Source organism: Hyperolius riggenbachi, chromosome 1 (genome assembly GCF_040937935.1).
Source record: "Hyperolius riggenbachi isolate aHypRig1 chromosome 1, aHypRig1.pri, whole genome shotgun sequence".
Classification (NCBI taxonomy): Eukaryota; Metazoa; Chordata; class Amphibia; order Anura; family Hyperoliidae; genus Hyperolius; species Hyperolius riggenbachi.
Window position 1 is genome coordinate 321,051,191 of NC_090646.1, and position 26,315 is coordinate 321,077,505.

The following is a 26,315-nucleotide window of genomic DNA, read 5'->3' on the forward strand; positions in this document are numbered from 1 at the left end:
GGTCTAAAGTATAACACAGAAATGACACAGTATCCCTAAGCTTGGGTGTGAGGTCCTTGGTCACAACTAGTGTTGGGCGAACAGTGTTCGCCACTGTTCGGGTTCTGCAGAACATCACCCTGTTCGGGTGATGTTCGAGTTCGGCCGAACACCTGACGGTGCTCGGCCAAACCGTTCGGCCATATGGCCGAACTAAGAGCGCATGGCCGAACGTTCCCCGAACGTTCGGCTAGCGCTGTGATTGGCCGAACGGGTCACGTGGTTCGGACCCGAACGCGCTCTGATTGGCCGAACTGTCACGTGGTTCGGGTAAATAAATACCCGAACCACGTCATATCTCCGCCATTTGTCTGTGGGTTTAGCTTTGGGTAGGCAGGCAGGGTAGTTCGCGCTCCAGCCACGCTAGCCAGGGTCCCCCCCAGTCATTGTGTGTCGCTGCTGGGAATAGTAGTACACCGCTCGCTCAGCATTCTGTTTACTGCCACTCTGTGTACCTCGCTCAGCCACACTATATAGCATTCTGTTTACTGCCACTCTGTGTCTGCTGGGAATAGTAGTACACCGCTTGCACAGCCACACTATATAGCATTCTGTTTACTGCCACTCTGTGTACCTCGCTCAGCCACACTATATAGCATTCTGTTTACTGCCACTCTGTGTCTGCTGGGAATAGTGGTACACCGCTCGCTCAGCCACACTATATAGCATTCTGTTCACTGTTCTGTGTCTGCTTGGAATAGTGGTACACCGCTCGTTCAGCCACACTATATAGCATTCTGTGTACTGTTCTGTGTCTGCTGGGAACAGTAGTACACCGCTCGTTCAGCCACACTATATAGCATTCTGTGTACTGTTCTGTGTCTGCTGGGAACAGTAGTACACCGCTCGCTCAGCCACACTATATAGCATTCTGTTCACTGTTCTGTGTCTGCTGGGAATAGTGGTACACCGCTCGCTCAGCCACACTATATAGCATTCTGTTCACTGTTCTGTGTCTGCTGGGAATAGTGGTACACCGCTCGCTCAGCCACACTATATAGCATTCTGTTTACTGTTCTGTGTCTGCTGGGAATAGTGGTACACCGCTCGCTCATCCACACTATATAGCATTCTGTTCACTGTTCTGTGTCTGCTGGGAATAGTGGTACACCGCTCGCTCAGCCACACTATATAGCATTCTGTTCACTGTTCTGTGTCTGCTGGGAATAGTGGTACACCGCTCGCTCAGCCACACTATATAGCATTCTGTTTACTGCCACTCTGTGTACCTCGCTCAGCCACACTATATAGCATTCTGTTTACTGCCACTCTGTGTCTGCTGGGAATAGTGGTACACCGCTCGCTCAGCCACACTATATAGCATTCTGTTCACTGTTCTGTGTCTGCTTGGAATAGTGGTACACCGCTCGCTCAGCCACACTATATAGCATTCTGTTTACTGTTCTGTGTCTGCTGGGAATAGTGGTACACCGCTCGCTCAGCCACACTATATAGCATTCTGTTCACTGTTCTGTGTCTGCTGGGAATAGTGGTACACCGCTCGCTCAGCCACACTATATAGCATTCTGTTTACTGTTCTGTGTCTGCTGGGAACAGTAGTACACCGCTCGCTCAGCCAGAGTATATAGCATTGTGTTTACTGCCACTCTGTGTACACCGCTCAGCCAGACTATATACCATTGTTTACTGACACTCTGTGTACACCACTCAGCCACACTATATACCATTGTTTACTGACACTCTGTGTACACCGCTCAGCCAGACTATATACCATTGTTTACTGCCACTCTGATTCTGCTGGGAACAGTAGTACACCGCTCGCTCAGCCAGACTATATACCATTGTTTACTGACACTCTGTGTACACCGCTCAGCCAGACTATATACCATTGTTTACTGACACTCTGTGTACACCACTCAGCCACACTATATACCATTGTTTACTGACACTCTGTGTACACCGCTCAGCCAGACTATATACCATTGTTTACTGCCACTCTGATTCTGCTGGGAACAGTAGTACACCGCTCGCTCAGCCAGACTATATACCATTGTTTACTGACACTATATAGCAGACTATATAGCATTGTGTGTACACCGCTCAGCCAGACTATATACCATTGTTTACTGACACTCTGTGTACACCGCTCAGCCAGACTATATACCATTGTTTACTGCCACTCTGATTCTGCTGGGAACAGTAGTACACCGCTCGCTCAGCCAGACTATATACCATTGTTTACTGACACTCTGTGTACACCGCTCAGCCAGACTATATACCATTGTTTACTGACACTATATAGCAGACTATATAGCATTGTGTGTACACCGCTCAGCCAGACTATATACCATTGTTTACTGACACTCTGTGTACACCGCTCAGCCAGACTATATACCATTGTTTACTGCCACTCTGATTCTGCTGGGAACAGTAGTACACCGCTCGCTCAGCCAGACTATATACCATTGTTTACTGACACTCTATGTACACCGCTCAGCCAGACTATATACCATTGTTTACTGCCACTCTGATTCTGCTGGGAACAGTAGTACACCGCTCGCTCAGCCAGACTATATACCATTGTTTACTGACACTCTATGTACACCGCTCAGCCAGACTATATACCATTGTTTACTGCCACTCTGATTCTGCTGGGAACAGTAGTACACCGCTCGCTCAGCCAGACTATATAGCATTGTGTTTACTGCCACTCTGTGTACACCGCTCAGCCACACTATATAGCATTGCGTACTCTGCCAGTCAGTGTGTATATTGCTGGGATCAGTAATACTCCACTCACCGTCAACCACTATATGAGCTCAACATGAGTTCCCCAGAGACCTCCGCTGTGAGCAGCACTCCCAACAACAGCAACAGCCAACGCCCCACGCAAGCTATAACATCCACCCCAGCAGCCAGTGGTCAGCAGCAGCCCTCCCCGGAGGAGAACGTTGTGTCCATCAGTCCGTCGCCAGAGCGATTAATGAGGGCTGCCATTGAGGAGATGATGGGGCCTGATGTGGAGGAGGAGGTCTGGCTCAGGCCAGCATCCCAAGTTAATGTTGAGGACGATGAGGGGTCTGTGTCTGGGGATGTTGGGGTGGCAGAGGTGGTGGGTGGGTCAGACTCAGGAGAAGAGTTGTATGATGAGGATGATGATCGGGACCATCTGTATGTGCCTCAGAGTCCGACCCCGGAAAACATGTTGTATCGTGTGTTTAGGTACTAAAATCTGCGTTCCCTCCCAGTAGTGTTGGGCGAACAGTGTTTGCCACTGTTCGGGTTCTGCAGAACATCACCCTGTTCGGGGTGACTATATAGCAGACTATATAGCATTGTGTTTAATGCCACTCTGTGTACACGGCTCAGCCACACTATATAGCATTGTGTTTACTTCCACTCTGTGTCTGCTGGGAACAGTAGTACACCGCTCACCCGCCACTGTATAGCATTGTGCTCTGTGTCACTGCTGACAATAGTGGTACACCGCTCACCCACCACTGTATAGCATTTCTGTACTGCCACTGTACTGCTGCCAGTCAGCGTGTACTTTAAGGATAAGTGAAATGAGGAAGAAATCCGGTGAAAGAGGGAGGGGCAAGGGAAGAGGTGTTTCCCCTGACGGTTCACGTACAGGCCACAGGGGAGCACCCAAGAAAACCCACTCAATACTGCCCATGTTGTCCAGGACAACAACCCTCACAGATCCAAAAGAACAGGACCAGATAATTACTTGGATGACCTCTCAAGCGTCCAGCAGTGGGTTAAGCAGCACCAGCACATCACGCACGAGGTCCGAGTCCTCAGCCAGTTAAAGTCTGGGCTTTCTTTGAAGACTGCACTGAGGATGTTACCATGGCGATTTGCAAGGTGTGCAAGACCCGCCTGAGCAGGGGGAAAAGTATTAACAACCTCTCCACCACCAGCATGAGCCGCCACATTCTATCCAAACATCCCACTCTGTGGGCAAACGCGGCAGGACAGGGTACCACCAGCAACACTGCCTCCCTTGGGTTCACCAGACTCACCACCAGACCCGCCTCAGCAGCAGCAGTAGCCCAGCCATTGCGTGGTTCACAACATTCACAAACATCAGACGATGCTGACACTGTCACTTTCCGGACTAGTGCTCTTGAGGTCTCCCAGTGTTCATCAAACACAACAACCAACAGCCCTTCGGTGTGCAGCGCTACGGTTGAGTTGTCTGTTTCTGAGATGTTTGAGCACAAGAGGAAATTGCCAGCAAATGACCCCCGGGCCGTGGCAGTAACAGCCAGCCAGCATAGCCAAGCTTCTGGCCTGCGAAATGCTGCCATATCGAGTGGTGGAGACAAACAGCTTCAAGGGCATGATGTCAGTGGCCATCCCACGTTACGTGGTTCCCAGCCGCTACCACTTTGCGCGCTCTGCAGTGCCTGAGTTGCATGAGCACGTGGTCAGCTAAATAACCCGAAGCTTGAAGAATGCCGTTGCCTGCAAGGTTCACCTCACCACTGACACCTGGACGAGTGCGTTCGGCCAGGGTCGATACATCTCCCTTACCGCGCACTGGGTGAACCTTGTGGAGCCTGGCAGCGATTCCTCACCTGCTACGGCGCGGGTGTTGCCCACGCCGCAAACAGCTGGATAACAACAGCAGCACCTACCTCTCTGACTCCTTCTCCTCCAACGCATCTCAAAGCTGTACCTCATCCGGAAATGCTAACCCAGCACCAGCAGCAGTAGGATCGTGGAAGCAGTGCAGCACAGCTGTTGGCATGCGTCAGCAAGCGTTGCTGAAGCTGATCTGCCTTGGGGATAAGCAGCACACAGGGGAGGAAATTTGGAGGGGAATAAAGGAACAGACGGATTTGTGGCTGGCACCGCTGGACCTGAAACCGGGCATGAAGCTAGACACCTGGCACGAACTGGCAATGTACGCAATAGAGGTGCTGGCTTGCCCGGCAGCCAGCGTTATGTCGGAACGCTGTTTCAGTGCTGCCGGAGGCATCATCACAGATCGGCGTATCCGCCTCTCCACAGAAAATGCAGACCGTCTGACTCAAATTAAAATGAATCAATCCTGGATTGGAAACGACTACGCAACACTCCTGGACCCCAACCAAGTAACATGACCGATGAACATCTGGGATGGTTTAGCGTTTCCGGTCCCTGTTTATTGAACCTCTCATCTGTATTACATTTATGACTGCATGGCGGCAAAAAGCATTGCTGCTATATCCGCACGCTTTTTGTCCTCATGCAAGGCCTGGGTTGTTGTGTCTCACAAAGCGTGGCCTTCTCCTCCTGCGCCTCCTCCTGTTCCATCACGTGTGCTGCTGCTGCTGCTGGGTTACCGTTGCCGCGTGGTCCCTGTTTATTGAACCTCTTATCTTTATTACATTTATGACTACATGGCGGTACAAAGCATGCTATCCGCACGCTTTTTGTCCTCATGCAAGGCCTGGGTTGTTGTGTCTCACAAAGCGTGGCCTTCTCCTCCTGCGCCTCCTCCTGTTCCATCACGTGTGCTGCTGCTGCTGCTGCTGCTGGGTTAGCGTTGCCGCGTGGTCCCTGTTTATTGAACCTCTTATCTTTATTACATTTATGACTACATGGCGGTACAAAGCATGCTATCCGCACGCTTTTTGTCCTCATGCAAGGCCTGGGTTGTTGTGTCTCACAAAGCGTGGCCTTCTCCTCCTGCGCCTCCTCCTGTTCCATCACGTGTGCTGCTGCTGCTGCTGCTGCTGCTGGGTTACCGTTGCCGCGTGGTCCCTGTTTATTGAACCTCTTATCTTTATTACATTTATGACTACATGGCGGTACAAAGCATGCTATCCGCACGCTTTTTGTCCTCATGCAAGGCCTGGGTTGTTGTGTCTCACAAAGCGTGGCCTTCTCCTCCTGCGCCTCCTCCTGTTCCATCACGTGTGCTGCTGCTGCTGCTGGGTTACCGTTGCCGCGTGGTCACTGTTTATTGAACCTCTTATCTTTATTACATTTATGACTACATGGCGGTACAAAGCATGCTATCCGCACGCTTTTTGTCCTCATGCAAGGCCTGGGTTGTTGTGTCTCACAAAGCGTGGCCTTCTCCTCCTGCGCCTCCTCCTGTTCCATCACGTGTGCTGCTGCTGCTGCTGCTGCTGGGTTAGCGTTGCCGCGTGGTCCCTGTTTATTGAACCTCTTATCTTTATTACATTTATGACTACATGGCGGTACAAAGCATGCTATCCGCACGCTTTTTGTCCTCATGCAAGGCCTGGGTTGTTGTGTCTCACAAAGCGTGGCCTTCTCCTCCTGCGCCTCCTCCTGTTCCATCACGTGTGCTGCTGCTGGGTTAGCGTTGCCGCGTGGTCCCTGTTTATTGAACCACTTATCTTTATTACATTTATGACTGCATGGTGGTACAAAGCATGCTATCCGCACGCTTCTTGTCCTCATGCAAGGCCTGGGTTGTTGTGTCTCAAAGCGTGGCCTTCTCCTCCTGCGCCACCCTCCTCCTGTTCCATCACGTGTGCTGCTGCTGGGTTAGCATTACCGGTCCCTTTTCCTGGAACCTCTTATATGTATTACATTTATGACTGCATGCCGACAAAAAGCATGTTACCTGTGCAAAGAAAACAGACATTTCCCGCATTTAAAAGACAGTTTTCCCTTTGAAACTTTAAAATCGATTTTCTCAAAAACTATAAGCTCTTTTTGCTAAATTTTTTTTTCCTCTTGTACCCACTCCCAAGGTGCACATACCCTGTAAATTTGGGGTATGTAGCATATAAGGAGGCTTTACAAAGCACAAAAGTTCGGGTCCCCATTGACTTCCATTATGTTCGGAGTTCGGGTCGAACACCCGAACATCGCGGCCATGTTCGGCCTGTTCGGCCCGAACCCGAACATCTAGATGTTCGCCCAACACTAGTCACAACACCCTGGAACTGATCTAAAGTATAACACATAAATGACACAACATAATCTGGCTAAGTGTGAATTCCCAGGTCCTCCTGGTTCTAACACACTGTGGGATCTGACTGGTCTGAGTGCTCACATGTAAGTATTCGCAACGGCAGACAACCAGCAACTGACAGGCAAGAAGTATATATAGTGCAGCGCTCCCCAGTGCCGCCCAGCCCTACTCAGCCAATCACTCCCTGCGCTGGGATCAGCTGACAGTCCTGATCAGCTGATCCCTCTCCTATTGGCATAAAGGTCCTGCCTTCTAGCGCGCGCGCGCGCGCGCGTAGCTCTCCATCTGTGTGCACTACTAGGCTCAGACACACCAGACGCATGCTGCTGTGCGGAAACCGCCGGTCTGAACGCGGAGACAGCCGCCCCACTGCCAGACCGCGCGGCGGTGTCTCCGCAATCCTTTACACTATCGTTTGCTAAGATTATCTTAGAGTAATTCCTTGGGACTGCACTAGGCTTCCCTTCTAGTGCAGTCAGGTTGTATTATCTGTATTGCCTTGTTCTGTCTCTCTGTCTCGATTGTCTTGTCGCCAGCGGCGGTAGACAGGAAATCGTTCTGTCTGTCTGGGAGTGTAGGCCAGAGCTGCGGTTGCTACTGGCTGCTCCATCTGTCTGGATTGCATTCATCCTAGTGGTAGTGGCAGTGCTTCCTTCTGTATTCTGCCTTAGGGGTGCTAACCAGAGCAGCGGTTGCTACTGGTAGCCCCATCTGTTTGTCTGTCTGAATCGCATCCATTCTAGCGGTAGCAGCGGTGGTTCCTTCTGTATTCTGCCTTAGGGGTGCTAGCCAGAGCAGTGGTTGCTACTGGTAGCCCCATCTGTCTGTCTTGTCTGGTACGAACGCTTGCTGTAGGCTCGGTGAGGTAACCGTTTAGCAAGCGTTCACGTTCTCTATTTCATGTTTGTGTTTCATTGGTTAGTTAGGGTGGCACGCATATCACTGGGCGCCTAACGCGCGGTGATCATGTCTTAAACGCGTTCGCTGTTGCGAATGAGTGCAGTGTTCGCGTTCAGCTAACATTTGTTATTTTCCTTGATGTTCTGACTGTTGTTGCTTGCTGTGCCTTTCTTGCTACTCTCGTGCTCTGTCCTGCTCAGTCTTGTGTCACTGTTTACAATCGCCAGTCTTGCGATTGCGTTCATACTTTGTTTCTGCTGATGTGTGTTCACCATCGATGGCGACTAGATTGGTGGACACACATTCATTCTGTCTCTATGCTCTCTCTCTTTTAGGGCTATCCAGCCCTGCATTGCTTCAACTCGTACAATTCCCATCTGGCATCTGTGGCTGTGCAGAGGCTGTGTTCGTCTGCACTCCACAGCGGTGGGAATCTCCCTCTACAGGTGCATAGCACACATAGCTGGGTTCTCTCTATTACACGCTTGTGGAGGATTTCCGTAGTGTCAGCGCACGTCCTGTGCGCTGACCACGGAAATAATTCCCCGATCGTTACAGTTTGTCCATTTTGTCCATCTTGGGGGGATGCTAGGTATATGCAGTGAGCTGGGTTCACTCAACACAACAGGTAGTTATATGCAGTGAGGTGGGTTCACTCAACACAACAGCTAGGTATATGCAGTGAGGTGGGTTCACTGAACACAACAGGTAGTTAGATGCAGTGAGCTGGGTTCACTCAACACAACACTTAGTTAGATGCAGTGAGGTGGGTTCACTGAACAGTAAAGGTAGTTATATGCAGTGAGGTGGGTTCACTCAACACAACAGGTAGTTAGATGCAGTGAGGTGGGTTCACGCAACAGTAAAGGTAGTTATATGCAGTGAGGTGGGTTCACTCAACACAACAGCTAGGTATATGCAGTGAGGTGGGTTCACTGAACACAACAAGTAGTTAGATGCAGTGAGCTGGGTTCACTCAACACAACAGGTAGTTAGATGCAGTGAGGTGGGTTCACTGAACAGTAAAGGTAGTTAGATGCAGTGAGGTAGGTTCACTCAACACAACAGCTAGGTATATGCAGTGAGGTGGGTTCACTGAACACAACAGGTAGTTAGATGCAGTGAGATGGGTTCCCTCAACACAACAGGTAGTTAGGTGCAGTGAGCTGGGTTCACTGAACAATAAAGGTAGTTATATGCAGTGAGGTGGGTTCACTGAACACAACAGGTAGTTAGATGCAGTGAGCTGGGTTCACTCAACACAACAGGTAGTTAGATGCAGTGAGGTGGGTTCACTGATCAGTAAAGGTAGTTATATGTAGTGAGGTGGGTTCACTCAACAGTAAAGGTAGTTATATGCTGTGAGGTGGGTTCACTCAACACAACAGCTAGGTATATGCAGTGAGGTGGGTTCACTGAACACAACAGATAGTTAGATGCAGTGAGGTGGGTTCACTCAACACAACAGGTAGTTAGATGCAGTGAGGTGGGTTCACTCAACACAACAGCTAGGTATATGCAGTGAGGTGGGTTCACTGAACACAACAGGAAGTTAGATGCAGTGAGCTGGGTTTACTCAACACAAAGCTAGGTATATGCAGTGATAAGGTGGATTAAGTAAACACAACGGGTACTGGGTATATGCAGTACTGGGTAGTACAATGTGCAGCTCCCTGTCACACACACAGGTAGTCACTGAATGTGCTGGGCTGCTGGCAGTGGCACACACACTATGAATTAGCAAGGCTGTGCATGCAACAAAAGTGTCAGTTTGACACACAGAAAAAAAAAGTACAGGATTAGCTCTGAAAAGAGCTGTTGAAGGGTACTATAAAAGCAATAATAATCAGCCAGGAGCAAGCTAAGCAGCCAAGAACCTAACTAATCTGTCCCTAGGAGAATATGTCTGCAGCAGCTGTCCCTAGTCTGTCTCTAGCAGGCACACGAGTGAGTGTAATGGCCGGCGAGCCTGCCTTATATAAGGGGGGGGGGGGGGGCTCCAGGGCTTAGTGTAGCCTGAATGGCTACAATGTGCCTGCTGACTGTGATGCAGAGGGTCAAAGTTGACCCTCATAGTGCATTATGGGGCGAATCGAACGCGAACCACCAAAGTTCGCCTGGAACCGTTCGCCGGCGAACCGTTCGCTACATCTCTATTGAGCACAGTAATACCATGGTCAGTAAACCATTTACCAGTGGTTTTGGCACTGTGAGCAGGTGCCAGGTCGTGCTGAAAAATGAAATCTTCATCTCCATAAAGCTTTTCAGCAGATGGAAGCATGAACCCACTTTTGAACCAGAAACAGCAGCAGAAGCGCCTGACCTGAGCTACAGAGAAGCAGCACTGGACTGTTGCTCAGTGGTCCAAAGTACTTTTTTCGGATGAAAGCAACTTTTACATGTCATTCGGAAATCAAGGTGCCAGAGTCTGGAGGAAGACTGGGGAGAGGGAAATGCCAAAATGCCTGAAGTCCAGTGTCAAGTACCCACAGTCAGTGATGGTCTGGGGTGCCATGTCAGCTGCTGGTGTTGGTCCACTGTGTTTTATCAAGGGCAGGGTCAATGCAGCTAGCTATCAGGAGGTTTTGGAGCACTTCATGCTTCCATCTGCTGAAAAGCTTTATGGAGATGAAGATTTCATTTTTCAGCACGACCTGGCACCTGCTCACAGTGCCAAAACCACTGGTAAATGGTTTACTGACCATGGTATTACTGTGCTCAATTGGCCTGCCAACTCTCTTGACCTGAACCCCATAGAGAATTTGTGGGATATTGTGAAGAGAAAGTTGAGAGACGCAAGACCCAACACTGAATGAGCTTAAGGCCACTATCGAAGCATCCTGGGCCCCCATAACACCTGAGCAGTGCCACAGACTGATTGCCTCCATGCCATGCCGCGTTGAAGCAGTCATTTCTGCAAAAGGATTCCCGACCAAGTATTGAGTGCATAACTGAACATAATTATTTGAAGGTTGACTTTTTTTGTTTTAAAAACACTTTTCTTTTATTGGTCGGATGAAATATGCTAATTTTTTGAGATAGGAAATTTGGGTTTTCATGAGCTGTATGCCAAAATCATCAATATTAAAACAATAAAAGGCTTGAACTACTTCAGTTGTGTGTATTTGAATCTAAAATATATGAAAGTCTAATGTTTATCAGTACATTACAGAAAATAATGAACTTTATCACAATATGCTAATTTTTTGAGAAGTTCCTGTAGTGTTATGCATGAGCAATACGGGTCACGGCCGTGCATGCGGCGGTTTAGACGGGTGAACACGGGATAAATACGGGTCGAGTCGGTTACGCATAAAAAAATACGGGACGCAATCACGGGTCGATCTGGCTCCAATAAAAACGGCCGCATTCGGATCTGTCATTAAGTGGTATTCGAGCATCCCTGTGTGGCACTGGGGAGCGACTTAGTCTTGGGGCAGGCAGCCAGTCACACGGCGTGCAGGCAGAGATGCTGTGTGTGGGGACCGACTTAGTCTTCGGGCGGGCAGTGGCCCTCGGAGATCCATGCCTCATTAATTTTGATAAAGGTGAGGTACTGAACACTTTTGTGACTTAGGCGACTTCTCTTCTTAGTGACAATGCCTCCAGCTGTGCTGAAGGTCCTTTCTGACAGGATGCTTGAAGCAGGGCAAGACAGAAGTTGGATGGCAAATTGAGACAGCTCTGGTGACAGGTCAAGCCTGCGCACCCAGTAGTCCAAGGGTTCATCGCTGCTCACAGTGTCTACATCCACACTTAAGGCCAGGTAGTCGGCTACCTGCTGGTCCAGGCGTTGCTGGAGGGTGGATCCGGAAGGGCTAAGGCAAGGCATTGGACTAAAGAATGTCTGCTTGTCTGACATCACCATGAGATCACTGGAGCGTCTTCTACTTGCCTGCTTGGATATGGGAGGAGGATTACTGGCAGTGGTACCGTTATTGTGTTGTGCTGTGACATCACCCTCATACGCATTGTAAAGCATACTTGCCAGCTTGTTCTGCATGTGCTGCATCCTTTCAGCCTTCAGTTGATTTGGTAACATGTCCACCACTTTGTGCTTATACCGAGGGTCTAGTAGCGTGGCCACCCAGTACAGGTCATTCCCCTTGATTTTTTTTATACGGGTCCCTCAACAGGCTGGACAGCATTAAAGACGCCATCTGCACAAAGTTGGATCCAGACATACTCTCCATCTCCTCTTGCTCTTCCTCAGTGACGTCAGGTAAGTCCTCCTCCTTCCCGCAGCCACGAACAATACCACGGGAACGTGGAGCAGCACAAGCCCCCTGCGACATCTGCTGCGGTTGTTCTTCTGCTGCCGCCTCCTACTCCTCCAAAGAAACACATTCCTCATCATCTGAGTCTGACTCCTCTTCCCCACATGACTCTTCCTCCTCCTTCCCCCTCTGTGCTGCCGCAGGTGTTGAGGAAACATCTGGTTCTGATGAAAATTGCTCCCACAACTGTTTTTGCCGTAACTGTTCACACTCCTCCACAGCTTGATCCACCACTCTACGCACGGCATGCTCCAGTTAGTAAGCATACAGGATCAAGTCGCTGATGGTGCCTTCACTGCGACTCACTAGGTTGGTCACCTCCTCAAACGGGCGCATGAGCCTGCAGGCATTTCACATCAGTGTCCAGTTGTTGGGCCACAACATCCCCATCTCCCCAGATTGTGTCCTTTTACTGTAATTGTACAGGTACTGGGTGACAGCTTTCTCCTGTTCTCGCAGGCGAGAGAACTTGACCAGGGTCGAATTCCAGCGAATCGGGCTATCACATATCAAGTGTCTCACCGGCAAGTTGTTTCTCCACTGAATGTCCGCAAAGCATGCCATGCCCGTGTAAGACCTCCTGAAATGCCCACACAATTTCCTGGCCTGCTTTAGGATGTCCTCTAAGCCTGAGTACTTTGACACAAATCTTTGAATGACTAGATTCAGCACATGTGCCATGCATGGTACATGTGTCAACTTTCCCAAATTCAAAGCAGAAATGAGATTGCTGCCATTATCACAAACCATGTTGCCAATCTCCAGCTGGTGCGGGGTCAGCCACTGATCCACCTGTTTGTTAAGAGCAGCCAGGAGAGCTGCTCCAGTGTGACTCTCCTCTTTGAGGCAAGACATGTCTAAGATGGCGTGACACCATTGTACCTGGCATGCAGCATAGGCCCTGGGGAGATGGGGCTGTGTAGCTGGAGAGGAGATTGCAGCACCAGCCGAGGAGGAGGAGGATGATGACGACAGCGAAGATAATGTAGCAGGCGGAGAGGAGGTGGCAGGAGGTCTGCCTGCAAGCAGTGGAGGTGTCACAAGTTTGTCCGCTGCACAGCCACGTACTCCCTGCTTGGCAGTGGTCACCAGGTTGACCCAATGGGCTGTGTAAGTAATGTAGCGGCCATGACCGTGCTTGGCAGACCAGGCATCCATGGTCAGGTGTACCCTTGACCCAATGCTGTGTGCCAGAGATGACACCACTTGCCTCTCCACTTCACAGTACAGTTTGGGTATCGCCTTTTTAGAGAAATAATTGCGGCCTGGCATCTTCCACTGCGGTGTCCCAATGGCCACAAATTTATGGAAGGCCTCAGAGTCCACTTGCGTGTATGGTAACAGCTGGCGAGCTAACAGTTCTGCCACGCCAGCTGTCAGACGCCGGGCAAGGGGGTGACTGGCAGAAATTGGCTTCTTCCACTCAAAGATTCCTTCACGGACACCTGGCTGCTGTGGGCAGAGGAGCAGAAACCGCTCAAGGTCAGAGGCGGAGTGGAGAAGGGTGGCTGTGAAGGTGCAAGGGAGAAAGTGGCTGAAGATGATGCACCTGAAGGAGGAAAAGAAGAAGGAAGGTGGCTTTTCTTTGTGTGCTGCTTTTGCTTCCCATTGCAGTTTGTGCCTTTTCTCCATGTGCCTTCGTAAGGCACTTGTCCCTATGTGAGTGTTGGCCTTTCCACGGCTCAATTTTTGCAGGCAGAGACAACAGATGGCATTGCTTCGATCTGAGGCAGGCACATGAAAAAATATCCAAACCGCTGAGCCCCCCTGGGGTGATGGCACTATGGTGTCATCAGCAGCTGACGGTGAAGGGCATGTTGGCTGGCTGTACATATGTGGCGATACATGGCGCCGGACACTGCCACCAGCTGTTTCTGACGACAAGCTCCCCCTGTTTCTTTCAGCAACTCATCTCCTCCTACTCCTCTCTGACTCCCCCTCTGAACTGTCCCCCTGTTCATCTCCTCTATTGGGAACATACGTGGGATCTGTATCATCGTCATCATCATAATCATCCTGCCCAGGTTCGCTTGTCTCAGACACCTCCAAAACTGCACCAACAGCAGGTACTTCATTATCTTCACATGTTACGTCCATAGTATCGTCGCCTAACTCAGACATATGAGGTGGTGTAACTTGCTTAGCGCCTACATCTGGTTGTAACAATAATGGCTGTGAATCAGTTAATTCCCCACCAATGAATTCCTGTGAAGTGTCAATGCAACAGATGTGGTGCTTGTAGTAGAGCTGGTGGCTGTAGAAGATGAGGTGTTCTGTGTTAAATAGTCAACCACGTCCTGACAATCTTGGGAGTTGATTGGACGTGACTTCTTCTGAGCACTGTACTTTGGTCGAGGGCTGCACGAAAACACATCAACACGACCTCGTACAGACCTGCCGGGTGGCTTTCCTCTGGCTCTGCCTCTACCTCTTCCTCCACCTGTTTTTTCCATTGTGACCATATTGGGGGGATGAAGTGAACGGTATGCACTGACTTGACAAATACAATGTGCAGTCACACAGGTGCAGTTAATAGGTATGCACGGAGTAGTATAGCACACTGCGTGCACTCACGTAGGTAGGTGGGTGCACTGGACACAACAGGTAGGTATATGCAGTGATGAGGTGGGTGCACTGAACACAACAGGTAGGTATATGCAGTGATGGGTATTACAATGTGCACCTGTCACACACAGACAGGTAGCGGACAGGCACAGTGACGCTGCATGCGCTCAACTCACGTAGGTAGGTGGGTGCACTGTAAACAACAGGTAGGTAAGTATATGCAGTAATGAGTATTACAATGTGCACCTGTCACACACAGACAGGTAGTGGACAGGCACAGTGACACTGCGTGCGCTCATGTAGGTAGGTAGGTAGGTGGGTGCACTGTGAACAACAGGTAGGTAGGTATATGCAGTACTGGGTATTACAATGTGCACCTGTCACACACAGAAAGGTAGCGGACAGGCACAGTGACACTGCGTGCGCTCAGCTCACGTTGGTAGGTGGGTGCACTGTGAACAACAGGTAGGTAGGTATATGGGTATTACAATGTGCACCTGTCACACACACAGGTAGTCACTGAATGTGCTGGGCCTGGCAGTGGCACACACAGAATGAATTATCAAGGGTGTCTATGCAACAAAAGTGTCAGTGGGACACACAGAAAAAAAAAATAGATCACAAGAACAAGATTAGCTCTCAAAAGAGCTGTTGTGGGGTGCTATTTTAGCAATAAGAATCAGCAAGGAGCAAGCTAAGAAGCCTACAAGAGCCTAACTAATCTTTCCCTATGAGAGAGTCTGCAGCAGCTGTCCCTTCTCTATTTACTGCAGGCACATGAGTGAGTCCACTGCCTGATGCTGCATGCCTTTTATAAGGGGGGGGGGGAGTGGCTCCAGGAGGGAGTGTAGCCTGATTGGCTGCAATGTGCCTGCTAATGTAGAGGGTCACAGTTGACCCTAATGGTGCATTATGGGGGCGAACCGAACTTCCGGAAAAGTTTGCGGTTCTCCGCGATCGCGAACCTCCGGAAGTTTGCCGGGAACCATTCACCGGCGAACCATTCTGGCCATCTCTATCAGGAAGTAGACACATTGCATATTTATTGCAGGATGTGTATCAGCTGTAACAAAGAAATGTTTTTTCTTTAAAGGTTATTATGCTGCTGCCTATCTTTTAGAGCAGAGAGGAAGTTCTGAGTTTGGGTCCACTTTAACAGCTGGCACACCACCTACTAGTTTCAGACTACTGCGGGTCCTTCATCAGCAGGGCCGCCACCAGAAATGTTGGGGCCCCTTACACATCATCAGGCCTGGGCCCCCCTCCCAGGGCCCACCCACTGGTTGCTGTGCTCACCCACTAGCTACCCCACCCCCATGTCCGTGCACAAAGTGCGCTGCGGTGAAAAATGTGCATGGTTCCAACACTGAAGAAAGTGGCATGCACAGCGTGATGCGGCAAAAAGTGGCATGTTGTGGGTGGAGCCAAAATACAGGTAGTCCCTGGTTAACAAATGAGATAGGGACTTTTAGGTCTATTTTTATCCTTTCTCCATTCACTTTTGTAACCCTCTTTTCTTCCTGTGCCTCTTTTGTCCCCCTCCGTCTCACCTCAGTTTGTGCCTCTTGTGTCCCTCTGTGTGACCTCAGGTTCCCGTCTCATCTCTTTTCTCCCTGTGCCTCTTTTGTCCGCCTCTGTTCCCCCTGTGCCTCTTTTATCCCCCTGTGTTACCTCTTGTCCCCTTCCGTCTCAGCTCGTCCCCCTTCCCTAGCCAGGTATAGGTGCCCCCCAGTATAGGTATCCAGGCATAAGTGCCACCAGTATCAGTAGCCAGGTATAGGTTCCCCCAGTATAAGTAGCCAGCTATAGGTAGTGCCCCAGTATAGGTAGCCTGGTGTAGATGCCCCCAGTATAGGTAGCCTGGTTATAGCTGGTGCCCCAGTATAGGCCAGCAAGATACAGGTGCCCCAGTATAGGCCAGCAAGATACAGGTGCTCCAGTAGAGGTATTCAACTGTAGGTGGTGCCCTGGTATGAGTAGCCTAGTATAGTTGCCCCCAGTATAGGTAGCCAGGTATGGGTGGTGCACCAGTATAGGTTAGCCAGGTACAGGTGCCCCCAGTATAGGTAGCAAGCTATAGCCACCCCAGTATAAGTAGCCAAGTATAGGTGGTGTCCCAGTATAGGTAGCCAGGTACAGGTGGTGCCCTCAGTAAAGGTAACCAAGTATAGGTGGTGCCCCAGTATAGGTAGCTAGATATAGGTGGTTCCCGCACCAGTATAGGTAGCCAGGTATAGGTGATGGCCCAGTATAGGCATCCTGTAGCCAGATATAGGTAGTGCCCCAGTATAGAAAGTCGGCTGTAGCTGGCTCACTCATCTGCTCCCCACGTGCTGGAACATGGTGTGCTGCTTAGTGAACCACAGGTCTGTAGCCTGCACATGCGGCCTTTCCAATGCTTTGTGGGGAGTCCAGGGCCCCCAGAAGCTCTGGGCCCCTCACTGCAGTGTCAGTGTCCCCCCCCCCTGATGGCTGCCCTGTTCATCAGGGTATGGCATATCCAATTTCCAGGGTGTGTTTATGCTTCCAACTATTTACCATTAACCCTCCTCTTATTTTGCATATTGTGTTTCCCAAAGGGAAAATATACGGTACCTGTACTTCATTCAGATTTATCAAGGCTTCCCAGCTTCATCGATTTTAATTTATAGATCCATTTCTCCAATTTTCTGGAGATCTTATTGATTAAACCATCCACCCCCCCCCCCCCCCCCTTACTATTTCTGATGGCCGGAATCCCCTATGAATTTTAGGCCATGTGGGTCTCTATTGTGCTTTTCCTTGAAATGCAAAGACATGCTGTGACTTTGAGGTTGTTCCGGTTGTTATTTACATGTTCTCCAAGTTGTTCATGGAACCCTTGTTTTGTACGCCCTACATATTGTGGCTGGCACCACCATAGACCGTAATAATAATTACAGCTATAGCAGCGCACAGTGAGTAACTTCAGCACTGTCAGAAGACAGAGCTTAAGTTACTTTTTTAAAACACTGCAATTTGGCCGCCAGCAATAGCTGGAAACTGAATTACATCAGTCCCCACCATCCACGTGGACCTGGAGGGGCATAGTAATTAACGCCGCCAGGACTTGTGCAGGAGCAGGGTACGCCGTATATCAGCTGTATCCTGCGCCGAAGTCTCCCAGCAGCTATTTCTGTTGTACACTAATCCACATGTTTAGTGTTTTGTGTGATGAATTCCTGCTCTTAAATTTTTTCCTGGGTCACGTTGGATTTGATATTTGCCGCAGCGCGTCTCACATCCTGTTTCCACATAGGCTATCTTTTACTGGTGGTTGATAACTATTCACCTCTTTGTCTCTGATGGTTCTACCCCTTCTGAAAACAAAATCAGGGTTAGACCCCAAAAGTTTAGTTAGTCATCATCCTACAATAAAATGTATAATTTTTTTTCAACAGTGCCATAACCTTCCTGGGTCTGACTGGATTAGTCAAATACTTGTTTTAGGTGTGTGACTCAGACACTTCTGGAGATAAAAGAGATCAGCAGGACTGCCAGCCAGCTGGTATTTTTAGGAGGCAATAAATATGGCAGCCTCCATACTCCTCTCAGTACAGGGGTACTTTAGGAGCCTTATAGCTTATGCTACATAGTAAGTCTCTAGGACATAATTTCAAAATGTCTTGCACACGTTTCTTGTCATCGTTTTTTGACCACCACTGTCTAGTGTTGTCTAGATTACATAGTTACATAGTTATTTTGGTGGAAAAAAAGACATACGTCTATCGAGTTCAACCAGTATAAAGTACAACACCAGCCTGCTCCCTCACATATCCCTGTTGATCCAGAGGAAGGCGAAAAAACCCTTACAAGGCATGGTCCAATTAGGCCCAAAAGGGAAAAATTCCTTCCCGACTCCAGATGGCAATCAGATAAAATCCCTGGATCAACATCATTAGGCATAACCTAGTAATTGTAGCCATGGATGTCTTTCAACGCCAGGAAAGCATCTAAGCCCCCTTTAAATGCAGGTATAGAGTTATAACGACTTCCTGTGGCAATGCAATCCACATCTTAATCACTCTTACTGTAAAGAACCCTTTCCTAAATAAATGGCTAAAACGTTTTTCCTCCATGCGCGGATCATGTCCTCTAGTCCTTTGAGAAGGCCTAGGGACAAAAAGCTCCTCCGCCAAGCTATTATATTGCCCTCTGATGTATTTATACATGTTAATTAGATCCCCTCTAAGGCGTCTTTTCTCTAGACTAAATAAACCCAGTTTATCTAACCTTTCTTGGTAAGTGAGACCTTTCATCCCACGTATCAATTTTGTTGCTCGTCTCTGCACCTGCTCTAAAACTGCAATATCTTTTTTGTAATGTGGTGCCCAGAACTGAATTCCATATTCCAGATGTGGCCTTACTAGAGAGTTAAACAGGGGCAATATTATGCTAGCATCTCGAGTTTTTATTTCCCTTTTAATGCATCCCAAAATTTTGTTAGCTTTAGCTGCAACTGCTTGGCATTGAGTACGATTATTTAACTTGTTGTCGATGAGTACTCCTAAGTCCTTCTCCAGGTTTGATGTCCCCAACTGTATCCCATTTATTTTGTATGGTGCTAGACCATTAGTACGTCCAAAATGCATGACTTTACATTTTTCAACATTGAATTTCATCTGCCATGTATGTGCCCATATAGCCATCCTATCCAGATCCTGTTGCAATATGACACTATCTTCCTGAGAGTTGATGATTCTGCACAATTTTGTATCATCTGCAAAAATAGCAACATTGCTCACTACTGCATCTACTAGGTCATTAATAAATAAATTGAAGAGCACTGGACCCAGAACAGACCCCTGTGGTACTCCACTGCTAACAGTCTCCCATTATGAGTACGATCCATTGACCACAACTCTTTGTTTTCTGTCCATTAGCCAGTTCCCTATCCATGCACACAGACTCTTCCCCAGTCCTTGCATCCTCAACTTTTGCACCAGACCTTTGTGGGGAACAGTGTCAAAGGCCTTTGCAAAGTCCAAGTATATCACATCTACAGCATTCCCAATATCCATATTAGCATTCACTACCTCATAAAAGCTGAGCATGTTAGTCAAACAGGACCTGTCTTTAGTAAACCCATGTTGATGCTGAGAAATAAGATTATTTTCTAGTATGAAGTCATGTATAGTATCTCTTAGTAACCCCTCAAATAGTTTGCATACAACTGATGTTAAGCTTACAGGTCTATAATTTCCTGGATCTGATTTTTTGCCCTTCTTAAATAATGGGAAAACGTGGGCTGTACGCCAATCCACTGGGACTCTGCCAGTTGAAAGAGAGTCACAAAAGATAAGATAAAGGGGTTTATCTATAACTGAACTTAATTCCCTTAGGACCCGAGGATTCATGCCATCTGGGCCAGGTGCCTTGTCTATTTTTAATTTATTTAGTCTTGCCTTCACTTCTTCCTGCGTTAAGTATTTAGTATTACAGTTAGAAGATTGAGACTCTTCTGCCTCTGTAATTTTCAACAGTGCTGTTTCTTTTGTGAAGACAGAAGCAAAGAAAGCATTTAATAACTCTGCCTTACCTTGGTTATCCACCATTGAGTTCCCACCCTCATCCTTTAGGATTCCTATACAGTCAACCTTTCTTTTTTTAGAGTTGATGTACTTGTAAAACTTTTTTTGGTTAGATTTGATATCCCTAGCGATTTGTTTTTCAGCTTCAATCTTTGCCTGCCTAATTTATTTTTTACAATTTTTATTGCACTCCTTATAATTGCTTAGTGCAGCCTCGGTCCCCTCCTGTTTGAAGACCTTATAGGCATTCTTTTTCCTCTTAACACAAAAAAAAATCTCTCTCTCTCTCTCTCTCTCTCTCTCTCCTCCTCCTCCTCCTCCTCCTCCTCCTCCTCCTCCTCCTCCTCCTCCTCCTCCTCCTCCTCCTCCTCCTCCTCCTCCTCCTCCTCCTCCTCCTCCTCCTCCTCCTCCTCCTCCTCCTCCTCCTCCTCCTCCTCCTCCTCCTCCTCCATCCATCTCCTCCTCCTCCTCCTCCTCCTCCATCCATCTCCTCCTCCTCCTCCTCCATCCATCTCCTCCTCCTCCTCCATCCATCTCCTCCTCCTCCTCCATCCATCTCATCCTCCTCCTCCATCCATCTCATCCTCCTCCTCCATCCATCTCATCCTCCCTCCATCCATCCATCTCATCCTCCCTCCATCCATCCATCTCATCCTCCCTCCATCCATCCATCTCATCCTCCCTCCATCCATCCATCTCATCCTCCCTCCATCCATCCATCTCATCCTCCCTCCATCCATCCATCTCATCCTCCCTCCATCCATCCATCTCATCCTCCCTCCATCCATCCATCTCATCCTCCCTCCATCCATCCATCTCATCCTCCCTCCATCCATCCATCTCATCCTCCCTCCATCCATCTCATCCTCCCTCCATCCATCTCATCCTCCCTCCATCCATCTCATCCTCCCTCCATCCATCTCATCCTCCCTCCATCCATCTCATCCTCCCTCCATCCATCTCATGCAGTAGGGAATTGCAGATTTTCAAAACAGCTTATATACCATAGCTGGGATTTGAACCCAGAACCTAGTGTGTAGTAGGTATCTGTCTTAACCTCTAGACCATGACCCACACTACATGCTAAAGCTGGCGGTAGCATAAACCATACTTCCATTATGATCAATTCGATAGAAAAAGTAGCATGATTAAGGATTTGTACTTTTTGAAAAGCATGCTTATATACCATAGCTGGGATTTGAACCCAGGACCTAGTGTGTAGTAGGTATCTGTCTTACCCTCTAGACCAGGGGTCCCCAAACATTTTGAGTTGAGGGCCGGGTCAACATACTTCAGACCGCTGGTGGGCCGGAGTAAACATAAAATGATGTAGACGTCTTTGCGGACCAGACAGTGAAGCATACCCAGGTGACAATCTGCAAGCCAATTGGACAGCAGTGTCACCTGATGTGGAATTTGATTGGAAACCAGCAAAATTTCTGCTTTCTGGCTTCCATGTGGATGGGGGGTGCTGCACTGCTATTCCATATGTGGACCACCAATATTTAAAGATGTAGCTGACTGCATTTATAAGCAATACATTTTCTGTGTGGGGGGCCGGTAAGAAAGCCTTAGGGGGCCACATTTGGCCCGCGGGCCTTAGTTTGAGGACCACTGCTCTAGACCATCAACCACACTCAGGGCCAGGCTTTAGCATGTAGTGTGGTCAGAGGTGGCACAAGGTCCTTCAGCACCCAAGGCTGAGACAGCAAAGTGCGCCCCCCCATCCCTCCCACCCCAGCTGTCACACACTGATTGCTATTACACTGAGGTACCCCAGGGCCCCCACCCCCCCCCCCACCCCCAACACCTTAATCTCTACTTATCTGGCTTGCAGTCCCTGCCATGTATCACCTTTTCTTATTTCTTTCTGCTTCAAACACAATTGGGAATGACAGCTGAATGAATTGTGCACCCCCTCCTACACTGCGCCCTGAGGCTGCAGCCTCTCCAGCCTCAGCCTTACTAGTGGGTAAGACAGACACCTACTGCAGTGTGGTTCATGGTCTAGAGGGTAAGACAGATACCTACTACACACTAGGTCCTGGGTTCAAATCCCAGCTATGGTATATAAGCATGCTTTTCAAAAAGTACAAATCCTTAATCATGCTACTTTTTCTATCGAATTGATCATAATGGAAGTATGGTTTATGCTACCGCCAGCTTTAGCATGTAGTGTGGGTCATGGTCTAGAGGGTAAGACAGATACCTACTACACACTAGGTCCTGGGTTCAAATCCCAGCTATGGTATATAAGCATGCTTTTCAAAAAGTACAAATCCTTAATCATGCTACTTTTTCTATCGAATTGATCATAATGGAAGTATGGTTTATGCTACCGCCAGCTTTAGCATGTAGTGTGGGTCATGGTCTAGAGGGTAAGACAGATACCTACTACACACTAGGTCCTGGGTTCAAATCCCAGCTATGGTATATAAGCATGCTTTTCAAAAAAGTACAAATCCTTAATCATGCTACTTTTTCTATCGAATTGATCATAATGGAAGTATGGTTTATGCTACCGCCAACTTTAGCATGTAGTGTGGGTCATGGTCTAGAGGGTAAGACAGATACCTACTACACACTAGGTCCTGGGTTCAAATCCCAGCTATGGTATATAAGCATGCTTTTCAAAAAGTACAAATCCTTAATCATGCTACTTTTTCTATCGAATTGATCATAATGGAAGTATGGTTTATGCTACCGCCAGCTTTAGCATGTAGTGTGGGTCATGGTCTAGAGGGTAAGACAGATACCTACTACACTCTGGGTTCAAATCCCAGCTATGGTATATAAGCTGTTTTGAAAATCTGCAATTCCCTACTGCATGATATGGATGGATGGATGGATGGATGGAGGAGGAGGAGGAGGAGGAGGAGGAGGAGGAGGAGGAGGAGGAGGAGGAGGAGGAGGAGGAGGAGGAGGAGGAGGAGGAGGAGGAGGAGGAGGAGGAGGAGAGAGGGAGAGGGAGAGAGATTTTAAAATTTTTCCGACGGAATTCCGTATAAGTCGGAATTCCGCGGAACTGCCCCGGTATACCGTCGGAATGGAACGGTAATGGAATTTCTATATGACGGAATGCGGAATTGTGCCGGAAACGGAAATCGGCTATTCCGACCATGCCTGTACTCCAGTCAATGTCTGGAAAGTTGAAGTCGCCCATAATTATGACCTCATTTTTACTTGCAGCTTTTTCAATCTGCTGTAGTAATCGCAGTTCTGCAGCTTCATTAATAAGAGGTGGCCTGTAGCATACCCCAATAAGCAATTGGCAACTTTTATTTCCACCATGAATATTTACCCAAACGGACTCCACATCTTCACAATCTTTCTCCATCTCATCATTGAGGACAGCTGTAAAAGAATTCTTAACAAAGAGACAAACCCCTCCACCTTTTTTCCCTGTTCTATCCTTCCTAAACACATTGTATCCTTTTAAATTAGCTATCCAGTCATGGCTTTCATCCATCCATGTCTCGGCTATTCCCAGAATGTCATAGCCTTTGTCATTCAGAATGAACTCTAGTTCGTCTATTTTATTTGCAAGACTCCGAGCATTGGTTACCATGCACTTTATATTTTTACCACCACATTTACCAATTTTGTTTACATGAAATGGTATACTTGAATTTTTACCAACCTCCTTAATCTTTACACTGTCCCCACCCCCCTCTCCACCCCCCATAATGTTAGGTTCCCACTGTCTTTTTACCTTATCTTGTCTACGTATTGAGACTTTATCCTCCTGCCTCCCCCCAGATCCTAGTTTAAAATCTCCTTCAACCGTTTAACCATCTTCTCCCCCAATGCAGCTGCACCCTCCCCATTAAGGTGCAGCCCATCCCTGCTGTAGAACCTGTAGCCAACTGCAAAGTCTGCTCAGTTCTCCAGGAACCCAAACCCTTCCTTCCTACACCAATTTCTCAGCCACTTATTTAACTCCCTAAGCTCCCTCTGTCTCTCAGATGTAGCACGTGGCACTGGCAGTATTTCAGAAAACACCACCTTGGAGGTCCTTGCTTTAAGTTTATCTCCAAGTACCTGAAAATCATTTTTGAGGACCTTCCATCTCCCACTAACTTTGTCACTGGTGCCAATGTGTACCATGACAGCCGGGTCTTCCCCAGCCCCACCCAGTAATCTGTCAATTCTTTCCGCTACATGTCGAACCCGAGCACCCGGGAGAGAACAGACTGTACGGCATTCACGGTTTCTTCGACAGATTACCCTATCTGTGCGCCTAATAATTGAATCCCCTACCACCAGTACCTGTATAGCCTTAGCTGCACTCCTATTCCCTTTCTCTTTGCAGCAGTCTGCCCCTTGGTTGCTAAGGAGCACATCCTGCTGCAGCATTGCTACTCCAGAATCATCCTCCCCAATATTACGCAAACAAGCATACTTATTAGTGAGGGACAACTCGGGACTAGCCTCCCTGCCACTTTTTCCCCTACCCCTTCTAACTGTGACCCAACTAGCGGCTGCCTCTGCTTCTTGGTCCGACTGTACTCCACCCACCTCATCTTCAACAGTTCCATCCAGTGTCACGATCGTGAGATCCAAGCTCTTCTCCATGTTGTGTATGCGTCTCAGTGTTGCGAGATGCTTATTTAGCTCTGCGACTTCCGCCTCTAACTGAGCAACACGCACACACCCAGGGCAACAGTAAACACCCTCAATCCGCTGATCAAGGCATGCATACATGTCACAGGATGTACACTGTACAGCATAGTCCAACATGATGACTATTGTGTGGGGAAAAATTATTTAAAGTAAACTGTGGCGGTAAAAGATGAAACGGGAGAGTGAGTGTAGCTGGGGAGGATGAAAGGGAGAGTAAGTGAAGTTGGGGAGTGATTGAAGTTGGGGTGGAGGAGGGGAGGAGGGGTGGAGGGGCAGGGGAGGAGGAGGGGGAGCGGGGGGTGGTGGGGGGGAGGGGTGGAGCAGGGGGGAGGGGTGGAGGGGGAGTGAGTGAAGCTGGGGTGGAGTCCTCAAAACTTAAAGACTACACCACAACGTGCCTAGCACATTCTAACCAATGCAAAAAAACGCAATATTGGTTGAAGGTTTTTTTTTGTTTTGTTTTTTTTTAGTCCTTACCTACTTCCTCTCTCTTTGTGCCTGTGTTGTAATGCCTGTTTTTAACGCCTATGCCACTTGTGTCGAAGCCACTTAGTGAGCAAGCTCAGTACTGAGTCTTGAAGCTGACCAAATACCTCCTGTTGCAGCTAGTCCCTCCCCCTAGCTAATTGCCTGCCTGCTGCAAAACAAGCTAGAGGGAAAAGAAAAAAAAATTGTACTTTTAAAAACTGACACTTGCTGCTTGATATCAGATGAACCACAATGCACAATCCACCAGATATCGCAGTAGCAAAACACAATTTACAAACAGCAATGTAATATAATTAGTGCTCACAATTCCCAGCAGTGAAGTGAAGCAGCCCTCCACCAAGATTAGGCGTGATAATACGCTTCCATATGAGGAAGACCTATACCTCCTAGTTTTTTGGGTAGTATCATAGTATTATAAGCAGTCCTAGATTTCTGGCCATTCCATATCAGGTTACTTATGATTTTCTTTAGTTCCAAAAAGTATGTACTTTTAATAGGAATTGCTATGGTTCTGCTCAGGGGTACTTTAAAGTGTAACTGAGAGGGAGTGCAGGAATGCGATGGGGGTGTGCCCAGTCAGGCTACCCATGCACAGAAGAGCACTACTGACTGTGACTGGCCAAATTACCGGAGGTGGCCATGGGCCAACAGAATGGCCAGGGAGGATGGCGAGGGAGTGCACGGACCACATGCACTATGCACCATCTCAGGTTTCCTTTAAGGTTGAGCTAAAAAGAATGATTGAAACCACAGCAGACCATCTATGAAGCATAAAAGTCACTAAGTTTAGGTATGAGCAGCACTCAAATGAGTAGGGTACAAGAAGTATGCACTGGATAATAAGTCACTCGTGCTCCATAGGGATGTAACCAGCGATCCACCAACCATAATCCAGCACCATTCTGCATAAAAGTTCACTTTATTCAGTCAAAATATAAAATTCCCATGACTATTGAAAACATTAGC

At 48.3% G+C, this 26,315-nt stretch overlaps 1 protein-coding gene across 1 annotated transcript in view; it reads left to right on the plus strand.

Annotated features, from left to right (window-relative positions):
* GIPC3 (GIPC PDZ domain containing family member 3) overlaps positions 1–26,315 on the plus strand; it is a 1,046,927-nt gene that overhangs the window by 687,926 nt on the left and 332,686 nt on the right. The window lies entirely within an intron of this gene.